This window comes from Hemitrygon akajei, chromosome 18, assembly GCF_048418815.1.
Source record: "Hemitrygon akajei chromosome 18, sHemAka1.3, whole genome shotgun sequence".
NCBI lineage: Eukaryota > Metazoa > Chordata > Chondrichthyes > Myliobatiformes > Dasyatidae > Hemitrygon > Hemitrygon akajei.
In genome coordinates this window covers 2,131,144-2,147,743 of record NC_133141.1, presented here as the reverse complement: position 1 = coordinate 2,147,743, position 16,600 = coordinate 2,131,144, and positions in this window count along the sequence as shown.

Genomic DNA, 16,600 nt, shown 5'->3' with positions numbered 1-16,600 from the left:
GAGTTCGACCCAGAGAAGTGTGAGGTGGTACACTTTGGAAGGACAAACTCCAAGGCAGAGTACAAAGTAAATGGCAGGATACTTGGGAGTGTGGAGGAGCAGAGGGATCTGGGGGTACATGTCCACAGATCTCTGAAAGTTGCCTCACAGGTAGATAGGGTAGTTAAGAAAGCTTATGGGGTGTTAGCTTTCATACGTCGAGGGATAGAGTTTAAGAGTCGCGGGGTAATGATGCAGCTCTATAAAACTCTGGTTAGGCCACACTTGGAGTACTGTGTCCAGTTCTGGTCGCCTCACTATAGGAAGGATGTGGAAGCATTGGAAAGGGTACAGAGGAGATTTACCAGGATGCTGCCTGGTTTAGAGAGTATGGATTATGATCAGACATTAAGGGAGCTAGGGCTTTACTCTGTGGAGAGAAGGAGGATGAGAGGAGACATGATAGAGGTGTACAAGATATTAAGAGGAATAGACAGAGTGGACAGCCAGCACCTCTTCCCCAGGGCACCACTGCTCAGTACAAGAGGACATGGCTTTAAGGTAAGGGGAGGGAAGTTCAAGGGGGATATTAGAGGAAGGTTTTTCACTCAGAGAGTGGTTGGTGCGTGGAATGCACTGCCTGAGTCAGTGGTGGAGGCAGATACACTAGTGAAGTTTAAGAGACTACTAGACAGGTAAATGGAGGAATTTAAGGTGGGGGGGTGGTTATATGGGAGGCAGGGTTTGAGGGTCGGCACAACATTGTGGGCTGAAGGGCCTGTAATGTGCTGTATTATTCTATGTTCTATGTTTCTTTTTCCTAGTGTTGATGAAGGATATTCAAACCAAAACATTAACTCTATTTCTCTTTCCACAGATGCTGTTTGACCTGCTGAGTGTTTCTAGCATTCTAAGATAGTGATGGAAATGTGTTAGCCAACAGATTACTGTGTTGTAGTGAGGAAGAGTGAGAAAGGTTGTGAAGAGGAGGGCAAAAGAAGCTGTGTGGGTAGGATCATAGAGAAATGCAGCATTGAAACGGGCCATCTAGCCCCACAAATCCATCCAACAGTCAAGCACCTATGTTACACCAATTCTACTCCATTCCATTCATCCTACAATACCATCAAACCCACCCCATCAGATTCTACTACTCGCCTATAGTCTAAAGACGTTTTGCAGTGGCCAATTAGCACCAGAAGCATGTGCATACTTGTGGGCTGCTCAGCACATCCTCCGACTGTGTTGGTTATTGACGTAAACATACTTTTCATTGTATGTTTCAATGTACATGTGACAAATAAAGCTAATCTTAATCTTAACCTGTTTCCTGTAATGGAAGACTCTAGGACCAGAGGGCACATCCCTTTAGAACAAAGATGAGGAGGAATTTCTTTAGCCAGAGGCTTGGTGAATCTGTGGAATTCATTGCCATAGACAGCTGTGGAGGCCAAGTTATTGAGTATATTTAAAGTGAAGGGCAATAGATTCTTGATTAAGGAGAATGCAGTTGAGTGGAAAAGTAAATCAGTCACGTTCGATTGGTGGAGCAGACTCAATGGGCTGCTTGGCCTAATTCTACTCCTATGTCTTGTCTTATGATCTAAATTGAGGTCTCAATTAAGACTGACCATATTCCACCCCCCCCATAAAATGTCATTGAATGAGAGAATGCAGAAACTTCATTCGAGATTCTGGGATTGGTCTATCTTTTGTATGACATAGGCAGAGTGGGCATGACGAGATCATGAAATTCAAAATGTGGCACTACGTGGATGTACCTCTTCCTCAGAACAGCTCTAGAGTGTGGGCCATTAGTGGAAGGGAGCATTGAAGAATGGTGCGTCAGGGGTTTGAAGTATCCAGTACATGAGTGCAGTAGAAGCTGTGAGTCAGGCGTAGGGTGTAAAGTTGGACTGGTGGTGGGGCAGGTGTTAATTTATTGAACAAATAGTTTTGTACATTTGCATCGAGATGGATCTCCAAAACCTTTGTACAATGCAGGGTAAGTCCTAGTCCAAGGGGTGCTATTGACACACAGTTACATACTGTATATTGGATACTTGATATTGTGAACCATTGAATTATAGGCTCAGGGGAACAACCCAAGAAGGAAAGCCCAGGAGGATATCAATAATAGTAGTCTCTCGAAGTCCGAGGAAGACAGATGAGTTGCATAGTCAACATCTGTGGGCACGCATATGAGTTCTGAGGCCGAAGTCCGAAGCGCAGATACGGTTGCAGATGGGGCAAGGAGCACCGCCTGTTGGGGCAGGAGCGGACGCCTTCCAGTGTCTTTCTTGACTCGCCTTGAGGCACTGCATGCGCCAGTTGGCTTGGAGGTTGTTTGCTGCCTTGGAGCATAGATTGCGCCACTTGGACCGATCAGCAGCAGTGTGTTCGAGATCACGGGGCTGGAGTTTGGCCCACTTAAGGTTTGACTTGAGGTTGCCCTTGTACCTCTTCCTTGGGCGACCTTGGGCACGGTTGCCCTGCTCCAGTTCTCCGTCGAACAACTGACGTGGCATTCTGGACTCATCCATGCGGATCACGTGGCCGGTCCATCTGAGCTGAGCCTTCAAAACCTTGGCTTCAATGCTTGTGGAATTGGCTCGGTCCAGGGCTGTCAGGTTGGAGATACGGTCTTGCCAGCGGATTTGCATGATTGATCGCAGGGCGCAATTGTGGAATTGTTCAAGCTGTTTGACATGTCTGCGATACAGTGTCCAGGTTTCACAGCCATATAGAAGTGATGAGACCACAACAGCATTGTAAACCTTCAGTTTAGTGGAGAGGCGAATGTCTTTGTGCTGCAGAACTTTGACCCGGAGCCTTCCGAGTTCCTGGCTTGTTTTCTGGATCCTTGACGTGATTTCTTTATCAAGGGCACCGTCGCTGGAGATGGTACTCCCCAGGTGTTTGAAGTTGTCAGCGTTCCGTAGTTGTGTGTCATCGATGGTGATGCATGGCTGTGGCGGGGTGCTGTTAGTGCAGGCTGCAGGAGGACCTCTGTTTTACCGAGGCTGATTGTCAAGCCGAACAATTCAGATGCGGCGAGAATCTGCTGACCATTGTTTGTAGGTGGTCCTCTTGGTGCGTCATGAGTGCGCAGTCATCTGCAAAGAGTGCTTCTATGAACAGCTTTCAGAGGGTCTTTGTGCTGCAAGGCGACGTAGGTCAAAGAGTGACCCGTCCAGGCAGTATTTGATATAAATGCCCAGGTTTAGGTCTTTGATGGCATGCATTAGTACTTGAGTGAAGAAAAGGTTGAAAAGTACTGGTGCAAGCACACAGCCCTGTTTAATGCCACTGGAGATGTCAAATTTCTCGCTAGGTTCGTCAGCTGAGAGAATCTCTCCAGTCATGTTGTCATGGAAGAGGCGCATGAGGTTGATGAACTTTGGAGGGCAGCCAAGTTTCCCGAGGATAATCCACAAGGCTTCTCTGTTGACAGTATCAAACGCTTTAGTCAGATCAATGAAGACAAAGTACAAGTTCATGTTCTGCTCCAGGCATTTCTCCTGCATTTGTCTAACAGTGAAGATCATATCCACAGTACGGCGTTTAGGCCGAAAGCCGCATTGCGATTCTGGGAGGTTTCCTGCGGATACTGTTGAAATAAGTGTATTGAGGATATCAATGACAGGGCCAAATTTGCACTAAAGGCTAATTGGCCCACTGCACTTGAGTGAACGTTGGCTTGTCAAATGTTTCTGATTGTCCCACTTCCATTTCCCATATTTTCCGTAAAATCTGAAGGAAAGGGGTTAGGAGCAGAATCAATAACAGAATAAATATTTGTATTAAAACAGTCTAGCATTTCACTTTTAATTGCACTAAAATAAGGCTGCATGGTAAGACTGCTCTTTTAAAAGGTGCATTAAGTTTGCTGTCTGTGATTGTGAAGTTTACACAAAAATGCCCCATAAGTTCAGCTGGCCTAGAAGGTTATGACCCAAAGGATCTAAGGCATGCTGACTAATTGGATCCAAAATTCAGTCAGTGATAGAGGGTAGTGGTGGAAGGCTGTGACCAGTGGTGTACCTTAGGCACTGAGATCTTTACTGTTTGTTCTATAAATGATTTGGATGTGAATGTAAGAGGTAAGATTAGTAAGTCTGTGATGCCACAAAGCTTGCTGGTGTTGTGGACAGCAAGGAGAGGTGTCTAAATCTACAGAAGGATATCGACCAGATGTAATGTTTCACAGAGCATCGGCCGATGGAATGTAATCACAAGTGCAAGATAATGCAATTTGGGCAGTCTATTATGGTTAGGATATATACAGTATATGGTAAGGCATTAAGGAACGTTGATGAACCTTGTAGTTCCAGTCCATAGTTATTGACAATTTCAAATTTTCACTGCTGCTATTGTAACACCATGGTCCTGAAAAACGTCGTCTCATTTTTACTATGTACTGTACCAGCAGTTATAGTCAAAATGACAATAAAAGTGACTGACTGACTGACTGACTGAATGTTCCCAACTGCTTCAAAAGGACACCCATCATGCTGGTGTCCAAGAAGAGCAGGGTGAGCTGCCTCAACAACTATTGCCCAGTAGCACTCAGATGTTCTGCGATAAAGTGCTTTGAGAGGTAGGCCATGTCTAGAATTAACTCCTGCCTAAGGAAGGACCTGGACCCACTGCAATTGGCCTATCAGCACAACAGGTCTACACTGGATGTAATCTCTTTGGCTTTCCACTCAGTTTTAGATCACCTAGAGAGAAGCAAAACATACAGTACATCAGGCTGCAGATTGGTATCCAACATCGATAACCCCTCACTACCAATCAGCAAGCTTCAAAACCACACCTCCCTGCAACTAGATCCTCGACTTCTTTATCAGGACACCACTGTCAGTCTGAATTGATTATAATATGTCCTCCTCACTGATGTTCACAACAGGCACACCACAAGGATGTGTGCTTAATCCACTGCTCTACTATCTCAATACTCATGACTGTGTAGCTAGGGACAGCTGAAATACCATCTATCAATTCACCATGACACCACTTTGTTGGTAGAATTTCAGATGGTGATGAGGAGGCATACAGGAGTGAGATAGATCACCTGGTAGAGTGGTGTCACAGCAACAATCTTACACCCAACATCAACAAGACTAGGGAATTGATTGGTGACTTCAGGAAGGGTAAGTTTGGAGAACATGCATAGTTTTCATTCAGGGGTCAGTGTTGGAAAAGGTGAGCAGCTACAAGTTCAACATCTCAGAGGATCTGTTCTAGACCCAACACGTTAATGCAATCACAAAGAAGGCACACTATCAACGATATTTCACTAGGTCTTTGAGGAGATTTAGCATATCACCAAAGCCTGGGGAAAGATACAGTAGGAGAGGTGGCCCATTAAACAGCATTGTTTCAAAAAAAAGTGGGTCGGTAAAAGCTAGCTGTTCTGTAAATAGTTAAATAATGTCTTTTAGGATCACTGAATATAATCTCCGACTTGAAGGTTGAGTGTTGTAATCTCAGATTTTACACTGGAAACAAGTTCTGAATATTGATGAGAACCATGACAGAAATTAAGGAATTTGCTTCCTTGCCACACACTATAAGATCTGCAAATGGATGCAATTTTGCTCTGTTCCAGGTTAAGGTTAATTTCAACTGCACAGGGTTCCTTTTCTCACTGTTATGAAATTTAAAACTCAAAATATGGAGCAACTAGAAACTGTATTCACTGGAAAATGGATATTTTGGTGCACTTAGCATACTACGTGCATCACACCACTGTCCAACTGAGAACTGGCTGAAAATACAGTAAAAATTCCAAACTATGCATAGAGTTGTGAAGTAAAATAGGACCCACGTGCAGCTGCATGGGAAGTTTGCAATGCTGATCAGATGGAAGGATGTTAGCATTTAAATGTTCTCTTTTCTTGGCAGCCATCAAAAGGCTTTTCCAAGGATGGCCATGGAGTTGGTGAGGCTATGGAGTGTTGGATATGGCCATACACCATGCATTTGGCATCCAAAGGAGATTCTCTTGATCAAGTGCAGCTGGCCCATGTCAATGTAAGATCTAAGATAGTCAAAGGGCAAAGATAACAGCATGTAGCACCAAGATGAGTTGATATTGGAATTGGTGTTGGTTTAATATTGTCTCATATGCCAGGATACAGTGAAACACTTGTATTGCTTACTGTTCATACAGATCAAATCATTACGCAGTACATTGTACGAGAACAAGGTAAAAAAAAACAAAGCAGAATAAAGTGTTACATCTACAGAGAAAGTGAACAATGAAGTACAGGATTATAACAGGTGGATTGTGAGATCAAGAATCCATCTTATTGTACAAAAGATGTCATATAAAAGGCTGAAATCAGTGATGGAATAATGATTACTGTGATTTCCAATATCCTGAATATGGAAAACTGATGTTTGTAGATGCTGTGTAGTCAGGCATCAAGATCACATTGATGATACTGGTGACTGCTCAGTACATACAATGAGTTACATCCAATAATTCCAATATACGTTAGCAACTGAAGAAATGTATGCTGCACAACTGTGACATCATCGGATGCACAATTGACCCTGGAAAAACCTGCTATAACAAAACTCCTGGAAAATAAATGCTTTCTGAGTGAAGAGGTTTCCCCTCATGTTCCCCTTAAACTTTTCACCTTTCACCCTTAACCCATGACCTCTGGTTGTAGTTGCACCCAACCTCAGTGGAAAAAACCTGCTTGCATTTAACCTATCTATACCCCTCATAATTTTGTATACCTCTTTCAAATCTCCTTTCATACTTCTACATTCTGAGGAACACAGTTTTAACCTATTCAACCTTTCCATTTAACTCAGGTCCTCCAGATCGGCAACATCATTGTAAATTTTCTCTGTACTCTTTAAACCTTGTTTTCATCTTCCCTATAGGTAAGTGACCAAAACTGCACACAATACTCTGAATTAGGCCTCACCAATGTCTTATACAACTTCAACATAACATTCCATCTCCTGTACTCAATACTCTGATTTATGAAGCCCAACGTGCCAAAAGCCCCACCCACCTGTGTTGCCTCTTTCAATGAATTATGGACTTGTATTCCCAGTTCCCTTTGTTCTATCACACTCCCCAGTGTCCTATTGTTCACTGTGTAAGACCTACACTGGTTGGTCCTCCCAAAGTGGAAAGCCTCACACTTGTCTGCATTAAATTCCATCTGCCATTATGCAGCCTGTTTTTTCAGCTGGTCCAGATCCCTCTGCAAGCCATGATAGCCTTCCTCACTGTATACTACACTCCCAATCTTGGTGTCATCTGCAAATTTGCTTTTCCAGTAAACCACTTTATAATCCAGATAATTGAAATAGATGACAAATAACAAAGGACCCAGCACCAATCCCTGTGGCACACCACCAGTCACAGGCCTCCAGTCAGAGAGGTAACTGTCTATAACCACTCTCTGGCTTCTCCCACAAAGCCAACCTCTAATCCAATTTACTACCTCATCCTGAATGCTGAGCGAATGAACCTTCTTGACAAGCTTCCCATGCGTGACCTTGTCAAATGCCGTGTAGACAACTTCCACTGCCTTGCCTTCATCCACTTTCCTGCTAACTTCCTCGAAAAACTATAAGATTAGTTAGACATGACCTACCATGCATGAAGCCATGCTGACTATCCTTAATCAGTCCATATCTATCCAAGTACTTAAATATCCAGTTCCTTAGAACACCTTCCAATAACTTTCCCGCTACTGATGTCAGACCTACTGGCCTATAATTTCCTGGCTTATGTTTAGACCCTTTTTTAAACAGCTGAACAACATTGACTATCCTCCAGTCCTCTGGTACCTCTCCTGTCGCTAAGGATGATTTAAATATTTCTACACTTGCCTCCCTTAAGGTCTGAGGGAACATCTTGTCAAATCCCAATTTACCTCAACACAGCAAACACCTCCTCCTGTAATCTGTACAGGGTCCATGAAGTTGAAGCCACTTTGCCTCACTTCTCTAGACCCTGTGTCTATCTACTGAGTAAATACAGATGCAAAAAATTCATTTAAGATCTGTCCCATCTCATTTGGCTCCATGCATGGATTACCATTCTGGTTTTGCAGAGGACAAATTTTGTCCCTTGCAATCCTTTTACTCTTAACATATCTGTAGAATCTCTTAGGATTCTCCTTCGCCTTGTCTGCTACGGCAACCTCATGCCTTCTTTTTGCCCTCTTAATTTCTTTCTTCAGTGTTCCCTTGCATTTCTTATACTCCATAAGCACCTCACTTTTTCCTCTCTGCCTATAACTGCTATGCACCTCTTTTTTTTCTCTGAACCACTGCTTCAATATCTCTTGAAAACCAAGGCATTTGTTATCTTTACCTTTTATTCTGACAGGCATGTACAAGTTCAGTACTCTCAAACGCTTCTCTTTATGTTAAAAACTTTTGTCTAGTTGGCCTTTATATTCTCTAATGAAAAATAATTTTAGGGCTGTTTTAATACAGTTCTATTTTCAAAGAGACACTACTGGGCTGATGATCAAAATAACTAAAAATGAGAATTTACTGCTGCAGTTTTACAAAATTCTTCATACAGCATGTACAGATCCACGTTTGCATTGATTTTAAAGCCCTGGCAGTAACATTGAAAATCCCATGTGCACCAGTTCAGTTGGAACAGTGATGCAGTTGTTGGTGCTGATGTCTCACTGTTCCATGGTATAAGTTTCTATGCTGACTTTGAATACTGCTTGGACTGCTTGAATAATGTTTGAACATTTTGCTTGGTGACTGCATGTGATTCCTCTGGTTTGCTCCATCCTCCTAAAGACATGCTGAAAAGTTGACTACTGGAAATTGTCCTCAGTGAATATCAGTGGGAAAAAAATCAGAAATACAAAATAGGTTGGCATAGGATAGAGAAATGTAGGGCTACTTGAGGAATAATTTGAGAGAGCGTTGGTTAGATTGATTGATCTATTTGGAGATGGCCTATCTTGATGAGCTGTTTGGTTCATAGTAGAGTGCAGCCACACACATCAGCGGAGACATTCAGCTTCAAATAACCTGAAGTCACAAACTGGGATACTGGATAAGTACTTACAGAGTTTCTGGCAACTGTCAAATCATTTCCAGATTTGATTTTGATGGAGATGAGTAACAGAAAGAAAAGAATGTAATTTTGAGTAAGAAACAGCCACTTCCAGGTTTCTCAGTAAATTGCATAACTTTAACTAAACAAAGAATAACAATTTTCCAAGTGATTTAATCTTTCACATGTGAACCTATCAGTGTTATTTACTGGATCTTGTTGTGATCTTTTATGCATCGACACAGTTCGGGACTGCTTCATCAAGCACTTACATTTCACCCGCTGTGCCAGCCAGAATCTCCCTGTGGCCAGCTATTTCCATTCCTCACCAATATGTCGTTCCACAGCCTCCTCACTGCCAGATGATGGCAAAATGAAAATTAAAGGTTTTCTAATGTGATGCGATGTTTGCATTCATTTTGTGAGGACTAGAATACAAAAGCAATGGTGTAATGTTGAGGCTTTATAAAACATTGGTGAGGCCTCATGGAGTATTATGAGCAGTATTGGGCCCCTTATCTAAGAAAGGATTTGCTGACATTGGAGAGAGTTCAAAGGAGGTTCACGAAAATGATTCCAGGATTGAATGGCTTGTCGCATGAGGAGCGTCTGATGGCTCTGGGTCTGTATTCACTGGAATTCAGAAGAATGAGGGGTGACTTCATTGAAACCTATCAAATGGAGAAAGGCCTTAATAGAATAGATGTCGAGAGGACAGTCCCTTACAGTGGGGTAGTCTAAGACCAGAAGACACAGCCTCAGAATAGAGGGGTGTCCTCTTAGAACAGAGATGAGGAGGAATTTCTCTAGAATCAATCAGAATCAGGTTTATTATCACCAGCATATGTCGTGAAACTTGTTAATTTAGCAGCAACAGTTCAATGCAATACATAATATAAAAGAAAAAAACAAACAAAAATAATAATAATAAATAAAACAATTACAGTATGTGTATATTGAACAGATTAAGAATCATGCAAAAACAGAAATAACATATATTTAAAAAGTGAGGTATTGTCCAAGGGTTCAATGTCCACGAAGGAATCGGATGACAGAGGGGAAGAAGCTGTTCCTGAATCGCTGAGTGTGTGTCTTCAGGCTTCTGTATCTCCTACCTGATGGTAATAGTGAGAAAAGGGCATGCCCTGGGTGCTGGAGGACCTTAATAATGGACGCTGCCTTTCTGAGACACCGCTCCCTAAAGATGCCTGGGTACTTTTGTAGGCTAGTACCCAAGATGGAGCTGACTCAATTTACAACAACTACAGTTTCTTTCGGTCCTGTGCAGTAGCCCCTCCAGACCAGACAGTGATGCAGCCTGTCAGAATGTTCTCCATGGTACAGCTATAGAAGTTTATGAGTGTATTTGTTGACATGCCAAATCTCTTCAAACTCCTAATAAAGTATAGCCGCTGTCTTGCCTTCTTTATAACTACATTGATATGTTGGGACCAGGTTAGATCCTCAGAGATCTTGACACCCAGGAACTTGAAACTGCTCACTCTCTCCACTTCTGATCTCTCTATGAGGATTGTATGTGTTCCTTCGTCTTACCCTTCCTGAAGTCCACAATCAGCTCTTTCATCTTACTGACGTTGAGTGCCAGGTTGTTGCTGCGGCACCAGTCCACTAGTTGGCATATCTCACTCCTGTACATCCTCTCGTCACCACCTGAGATTCTGCCAACAATGGTTGTATTGTCAGCGAATTTATAAATGGTATTTAAGCTATGCCTAGCCACACAATTATATGTATACAGAGAGTAGAGCAGTGGGCTAAGCACACACCCCTGAGGTGCACCAGTGTTGATCATAAACGAGGATGATATGTTATCACAAATCCCCACAGACTGTGGTCTTCCAGTTAGGAAGTCAATGATCCAATTGCAGAGGGAGGTAGAGAAGTACAGGTTCTGTAACTTCTCATTCAGGATTGTGGGAATGATGGAGTTAAATGCTGAGCTATAGTCGATGAACAGCATCCTGATGTAGGTGTTTGTGTTGTCCAGGTGGTCTAAGGCCATGTGAAGAGCTATTGAGATTACATCTGCCTTTGACCTATTGTGACGATAGGCAAATTGCATTGGGTCCAGGTCCTTGCTGAGGCAGGAGTTCAATCTAGTCATGACCAACCTCTCAAAACATTTCATCACTGTTGATGTGAATGCTACCAGGCAATAGTCATTAAGGCAGCCCGCATTAGTCTTCTTGAGCCAGAGAGTGTGAAATTTTTTGCCTCAGGTGGCTCTGGAAGCCAAGTTATTAGCTATATTTGTGACACTCTGGGAAAGGTTTCACTGCTAATGTAACGGTTTCTCTGTAGCAGTGTGTGTTTGTGTTATGACTAGAGATAACATGGGCTTTAGAGTATGCGGCATCCAATGAGGGAAGTGGTTTTCTTTCTTGTGTGTCTGAGAGTGAGGGATTTGCTGGCTTTTGTTTGGCAGAAGATGGAGAGAGAAGAGGCCAGAGCAGAGAGGTCATAGACTGCAGGACAGAGTGGACGTGGAATGGGGTCGGGAGTTGACGCCCGGGGGAAATCGATGAAGAATGAAGGGATAGGAAAGTCGTGAGCTCCAACGTGTGCATTACACTGTTTCATTAAAATAGTCATAGAACCATAGAACACTACAGCACGGTACAGGCCCTTCAGCCCTCCATGTTGTGCCGACCCATATAATCCTTAAAAAAAAGTACTAAACCCACACTACCCCATAACCCTCTATTTTTCTTTCATCCATGGGCCTGTCCAAGAGGCTCTTAAATACCCCTAATGTTTTAGCCTCCACCACCATCCCTCTGCGTAAAAAACTTACCCCTGATGTCTCTCCTAAACTTCCCACCCTTAATTTTGTACGTATGCCCTCTGGTGTTTGCTATTGGTGCCCTGGGAAACAGGTACTGACTATTCACCCTATCTATGCCTCTCATAATCTTGTAGACCTCTATCAAGTCCCCTCTCATTCTTCTATGCTCCAAAGAGAAAAGTCCCAGCTCTGCTAACCTTGCTTCATATGACTTGTTCTCCAAACCAGGCAACATCCTGATAAATCCTGGTAAACCCTCTCCATAGCTTCCACATCCTTCCTATAATGAGGTGACCAGAATTGAACACAATACTCTAAGTGCGGTCTCACCAGAGATTTGTAGAGTTGCAACGTGACCTTGCTACTCTTGAACTAAATCCCTTTGTTAATGAAGCCTAGCATCCCATAGGCCTTCTTAACTACCCTATCAACCTGTGCAGCGACCTTGAGGGATGTATGGATTTGAACCCCAAGGTCCCATTGTTCATCCACACTCTTAAGTAACTGACCATTAATCCTGTACGCAGCCTTCTGGTTTGTCCTTCCAAAAGTCCTTTCTCTTTTCGTTTTCTTTACTAACCCTCTAGTCCAAATGAGAATTATAAAGCTAAATCGTTTAATTACATATGGAGTACTGTTTGTTATTTCATGGTACTGATTTGTAACAGGGGAAAACATCACGCAGCATCCACACGAACGAGATTTCACAAGTTTAGCAGGCCGGAGAGTGTCTTTCCCTAGACTAACACAGCCCACCGAACTTGAGGGTTACATATTTAAGACAGAGGTTGATAAACTCTTGATTAGTTGGGGCATGAAGGGATACAGGGAGAAGGCAGGAGACTGGGGCTGAGTTGAAAAATTGATCAGCTATAATGAAATGGCAGAGCAGACTCGATGGGCGAAATGGCCTAATTCTGTTCCTATATCTGAAGGTCTTATGGTCTAACAGTTCATATTTTTTGAGATGCTACATGTTGATTTTGTTTGAAAGGAACCCCATCAGAAACTCAGCTTTAACCCAAAACTCTAAATTTATTTACTTCCTCATTGAAACTGTCTTTGTCTTCCTTCACCTTCAGCAGTCAGAGTTCCTAGTCCCGGGAAATTGAAACAGAAGTAGTTGATCAACAGGCAATTTAAAACTGAAGTCTGTAGCTTTATTATTTAAATTACTAATTCTCCTCCTGCAAATGGATTGGTAGTATGACCCTTCTCTAGCCAGCATTAAATAAGGAACTGAGGGAGTGGTTTCAAACCGATTTCAAAATTTTAAAAGATTTAGCAGCAGACTCAGAGACAACCCAACCACTTTAAGATTTAAGTTTGACCTCAGTACTTCCGAGAGTTGATTGAAGGAAACAAACAAGTGTGAAGAAAGGTTTTCTATTCATTTTAAAATAATTTAACACAGAATGTTTCCATTCAGGCTGCACTGTGTTGCTTTGAACTGGTTATCAGAATGAGATTTTCCACATGGGCTAATCAAAATGGTAATATATCATAATGATATAACTTGATGGATTTGGGATATTGCTAATCTGGGGCCATCTGCTTGTGGTCAATCCAGATGCAAGAAAATTATTCAAACCAGAAAATAATTCCTATCTACCATTCTTTTGCCATATAATTGACTGTTGTTACAGCCAGTGGAATTACTTAGTGTTTATAGAGAGTACTAATCTCCAATTAATTTCTCCTAACAAGTAGTGGAATTTGACTCTGAGATCAATGGCCAAGTGCTGGTGCCTGCTTTGTAATTGCTTCTTCTCTGGCTGCTCACTCATTCCCTTAATTGCCTTTCTTGAAAGCATTCTTAGCTCAGCTGCAGGAAATAGTCTATCTTAGATTGTAATCCTCCGAGAAAATATTCAGTCAGTTTTAGTGCCGTGTCTCTATGCTTCCAGCAATCACCATCAATCACTTCTGGGCATTCATCTGTTTGAAATGGTGTTGCAAATGAATGTATAACACAGCCATACAATGTGGAAAGTGGACCTTCAACCCACCAGCTCCACACTGCTATCAAACAACCTATTTTATTCTCCCAAACTCAACCCCGCAAATTCCACCACTCACTTCCACACTAGAGACAATTCCAGTGTCGACCTGCAAAGTTTGGAATGTGGGAGGAAACTGGAGCAGCATTTTGTGTGATGGCTCATGTACTACCTTCTTTCCCCTTGCATATTTACTCTAACAAACACAAGATATTCTGCACCCCATGTCCAAGCAGTTGAATAGCATTTATTCCTATGAATAAAGGAAAGAAGAAACAGCTCTCTCAATCATGGTGTCTCCTCCAGCTGGGAAGTACAGACAGGTACAGTATATAAAGTGCCTATAAAAAGTATTCACCTCCCCTCGGAAATTTTCACGTTTTATTGTTCTGCAAGATTGAATCACGGTGGATTTAATTTGGCTTTTTTTTGACACTGATCAACAGAAAAAGACTTCTTCATGTCAAAGTGAAAACAAATCTCTACAAAGTGATCTAAATTAATGACAAATATAAAACATAAAATAGTTGATTGCATAAGTATTCATCCCCTTCACGTCAGTATTTAGTAGATACTGTACATGTTTGGCAGCAATTACAGTCTCGAATCTGTGTGGATAGGTCTGAATCAGCTTTGCACATCTGGACACTGCAATTTTTCCCCATTCCTCTTTAAAAAACTGCTCAAGCTCTGTCAGATTGCATGGGGGTCGTGAGTGAACAGCCCTTTTTAAGTCCAGCCACAAATTTTCAATTGGATTGAGGTTGGGACTCTGACCTGGCCACTCCAGGATATTAACTTTGTTGTTTTTAAGCCATTCCTGTGTAGCTTTGGCTTAATACTTGGAGCAATTGTCTTACTGGAAAACAAATCTTCTCCCAAGTCGCAGTTCTCTTGCAGACTGCATCAGGTTTTCCTCCAGGATTTCCCTGTATTTTGCTGCATTCATTTTGCCCTCTACCTTCACAAGCCTTCCAGGGCCTGTTGCAGTGAAGCATCCCACAGCATGATTCAGCCACCATCATGCCTCACGGTAGGGATGATGTGTGGTGTTTGAGTTATGCCAAACATAGCATTTAGTCTGATGGCCAAAAAGCTCAATTGTGGTTTCATCAGACCAGAAAACCTTCTTCCAGCTGACTTCAAAGTCTCCCACATGCCTTTTGGCAAACTCTAGCTAAGATTTCATGTGATTTTTTTTCAAACAGAGGCTTTCTCTCTGCCACTCTCCCATAAAGCTGCAACTGGTGAAACACATGGACAACAGTTGTTATATGCGCTGACTCTCCCATCTCAGCCACTGAAGCTTGTAACTCCACTGGAGTTGTCCTAGTGGCCTCCCTCACTAGTCCCCTTCTTGCATGGTCACTCAGCTTTTGAGGACTGCCTGCTCTGGGCAGGTTTAAAGCTGTGCCACATTATTTCAATTTCTTGATGATTGACTGAACTAAACCCCAAGGGGTATTCAGTGGCTCAGAAATTGTCTTGTATCCACCTCCTGACCTGTGCTTTTCAAAAACATTTTCACAGAGTTGCTTGGAGTGTTCTTTTGTCTTCATGGTGTAGTTTTTTGCCAGGATACTGACTCACCAGCAGTTGGACCTTCTAGATACAGGTGTATTTTTACTACAATTAAATGAAACACCTTGACTGTACACAGTGATCCGATTTAACTAATTATGTGACTTCTAAAGTCAGTTGGCTGCACCAGTGATTATTTGGTGTGTCATATTAAAGGAGGGTGAGCACTTATGCAATCAAGTATTTTGTGTTTTATATTTGTAATTATTTTCGATCACTTTGTAGAGATCTGTTTTCACTTTGACATGAAAAAGTCCTTTTCTGTTGATCAGTGTCTAAAAAGCCAAATTAAACCCACTGTGATTCAATGTTGTAAATCAATAAAGCATGAAGACTTCCAGGGCGGGGGGGGGGGGGGGGGAGGCGTGGTGAGTACTTTTTAACGGCACTGTATATGAGATATGAAGAACTCAGTCAAGGTGTGTCTTTTCAAAGGTGCCCATGCACACAGTAATACATATCTGACAGAATATTTAATATATGTTTGCACTAATTACTAGAGCACAGATTTGCTTGGAATCCATTGCTTAGTGTTGATCAGTTAACTGCTGCTGACAAAACAACATTTCTAATTTTGTGAGAATAGGTTGAACTGCACAAATGTATTGAGCTTTTGCCAGTACTTTTCTAACCCTCTGAATGTAAGTGGAGAAAAATATACCTCCAGTTCAATTTGTAGGAAACAGAACCATTTTATTTCAACATAATTCAGCCTGTATAGGCCAATGACCCATTTTCAGATAAACTGGTTTGAGTTCTAGTCATGTAACAACCTGTTTACACTATTAACAGACTTCTCTGTTTAACTGTACCGTTGTAACACTGCAGATTGCCAACAGAATTTACTTTTCTATTGCTTGTCATATGGTCAAATCAGAGCAGTCACTGCAGGGGAACGATTTTGCTGAAGACACGTGATCCAGACATCTTGGGTTTTCTGTCTGTTTCACTCAATCAAAAGACTTTAAGCCTCTTTGACCAAAGTCTGAAAACAAAAGCAAAATTGAAAGAGTGCTCCTAAGTATAACCTGTTGGATATTACAGATTCAACCCAGACTCTGCGACTTTTTTTCTGCTTTGTGCTGAACCAAGGCTGAGTCTGGGGACGTACTCCGAGTCTGCGGGCTCCAGGCCATTTACGCCACTATGTGCTGAACCGAGGCTGAG